The sequence below is a fragment of the Hemitrygon akajei genome, chromosome 8 (assembly GCF_048418815.1).
Source record: "Hemitrygon akajei chromosome 8, sHemAka1.3, whole genome shotgun sequence".
Classification (NCBI taxonomy): domain Eukaryota; kingdom Metazoa; phylum Chordata; class Chondrichthyes; order Myliobatiformes; family Dasyatidae; genus Hemitrygon; species Hemitrygon akajei.
Genome location: NC_133131.1, coordinates 104687629 through 104690518, shown reverse-complemented (window position 1 = coordinate 104690518; position 2890 = coordinate 104687629). Strand labels below are relative to the sequence as shown.

Below are 2890 nucleotides of genomic sequence, written 5' to 3'. Positions count from 1 at the left end.
TATGGAACATTTCGGTGTCTTCTCCTAGTCTTAGATTAATGCAAATTAACTTTACTTTCACTGAGCTTGCATGTCAGTAAGTAACTTAGCCATAGATCCAATAGTCAGTGGTGTGAACATTTATCCTAACCATAACAGAGCAGATTTGAGGACATCAGCCTAGAAAAAAAAGTGTTACATTACATACATTTCACTTTTAGTTGATGAACAAGATCTTGTTAAGCCCATTGTAGTACACAATTCTCCCTTCTTCAAAATAAGACGAAAAAAATCAGGCTTCACTAATTCAGGAGGATCACAAATACACTTACCATTATCATTATTGGTTCAATGTTGAGCTAGAACACAAGTTCCATTACGATATCCCTGACGGTAATCTGGACTGAGACTAACATTGACACAAGCACAGTTACACTTTTACTATCCCATACTCAGTTACTCTCATCTTCCAACTCCCCTCCCAAAACTCCCTCAAAGAAACAATAAAACATAACATTGTATTCTGTAAGTCACATACTTGGCACAAATGTGTACACAAAAAAATTACATTTAGGCACAAGTCAGAGAGTATTTGCTGTAATTTCTGTCTCACTCATATATCATCTATAAAATGTTTTTTGCATAAAATTTACCACATTAAAATCTGATGGAAGTTCAAATCTTCTACCTCCTAGCTCCATAGCAGGAGGACAAATTCTTAGATTGGATGTTGGAACTGCCAGGTACATATATACACAAGCAAAATGTAGCTACTCAAAGCCTCCTTGAAAACAGACCTGCCTTCATAGGACAGGTGTACTTGTGCAAAATGCCAAGAACCAAAGTGTCCTGAAATGGAGTTTACTGTTGCATTGTTGGCCTTTGTTTGGCAGGGTACAGATGAGGAGATGGCAGATGCTCTGATGATACTGTTGCTATCATGGCAGTTTGAATATGAACTGCCTTGTGAAAAAGTTTGTTGCTGAGCATTATCACAAAGGAGAAGAGAAGCAGCTGAAAATGAAATGACCTCACTGGGATTTTTGCTTCATTTGCATTTATTATGAACAGAGGAAAAAGAATGGAGAACAAACAGCCACTGATCACATAGGATGAGGGCACAGCAGTGAGAATAGCCAAGGGTAATCCAAAACAAAACTAATAGGGCCAATTCCTTTCAATGTTGGACAATCGCTGATGCATCTCCATCCAATTGTTGAACCATTTATACTCAAAGTAGTACAAGGAATACAGCATTGACATATGAAACAGACTGACCAGCTGTCCAATAATTTTAATAGGAAAATCAGCCCCTGAATGAGGAACAAGGCCTGCAGAAGCGGATTGAAGAGCATGTCTGCAATAATCTTACTGATACTGGGGAAGGGTTCTGCTTTCCTTCCAGATACTTTAAATGCTAGATCAGCAATGTTCTGAAACCAGATGGCATTCACTATTTTACTGAGAACAAACAGAGGCAGTATCCACAAAGCACTAAAGGTGGAGCTCAGGATAAATTCCAACCAGGACCATACATCTCTATATGTTCTATAGTGAAGTTTAAGAGACTACTAGACAGGTATATGGAGGAATTTAAGGTGGGGGGTTATATGGGAGGCAGGGTTTGAGGGTCGGCACAACATTGTGGGCCGAAGGGCCTGTAATGCGCTGTACTATTCTAAGTTCTATGTTCTATCTCCATGTAATGAGGGACCTCCTATAACATGTGCAGTGATGGCCTGAAGCAGAGGGATAAACACTCAGTAAAAGACAAAGATACTCAACCAGAATATCCCTCCATTCCAAGCACAGCACTGCACAATCCTGTTTGCTATTCGGGGCTCATCCTCTTCCCTCTTCTCTTCTATTTGAGCTCTGCAGTGAGCCAATGCACTACGTTGCTCTTTCTTCTTTCTTTGTTCTTCTCGCTTCTGGTGAATCCATTCATCAAGCTTCGAAATTGTTCGTATTCCAAAGACAGAATCCCCTATCCCCTTCACAACATCCAGAAGGAATGCCCTGACAATATCCACCATGGCCAGAGGAGTACCAGCTGTACACCACAGCAAAAGCACCTTCACAGCAGGATTTCATCACGGGAGCTTGCTGTCTTTTCTGCTTTTCATTCCCCGCAGGTCGAGAGCTTCTCACTCAAGGCCTGGTCAGCATCCATTTCCGCCATAACCTCTTGACATTTGAACTCAATGCATCAACTAATAAAAGTAAGCATTCCAGAAGCCTTCTTAACCATCTTATGGACCTGTGTAGCCACTTTAATGGATTATGAACTTGGATCTCAAGATCTCTCTGCTCAGCAATACTGTTAAAGACCTTGAGTTTAACAGTGTACTGTCACCTTGCATTTGCCCTACTGAGGTGCAACACCTCACATTTATCTGGGTTAAACTCCATCCGCCATTTCGCAACCCATACCTGCAACTGGTCTATATTGTGCTGCATTCTTTGCCAGTCTTCTACACAATCCACAACTCCACCAATCTTGGTATTATCTGCAAATTTACAGCTACATTTTCATCCAGATTATTTATATACATCACAAACAGCAGAAGTCCCAGCACAGATCCCTACTGAACACGACTAATTATAACTCCAGTTCTAATAAGTCCCTTCAACCACTACCTTCTGCCACCTATGCGGAATCCAGTTTTGAAACGAAACAGCCAATTCACCATGGATCCCATGCATCTTAATCTTTCATTTCATTTTTCAATCTTTTTTATTGATTTTCAAATAAAGAATATACAAATACAAATCGAAAGAGGAGTTTAACAAGTAGATAATATAAAAGACATATAAACAGCAATATTAAAGACAAAAAGCATATAATATCAAACTCAAAAAGGTAATATATTATGCTGTTATATATACAATGGTCAGAGAGAAATTACAA

At 39.6% G+C, this 2890-nt stretch overlaps 1 pseudogene; it reads right to left on the bottom strand.

The window, feature by feature from the left end:
• Positions 1–840: 840 nt before the first annotated feature.
• LOC140731452 (etoposide-induced protein 2.4 homolog) lies at positions 841–2066 on the bottom strand (annotated as a pseudogene).
• Between the last annotated feature and the right edge of the window lie 824 nt (positions 2067–2890).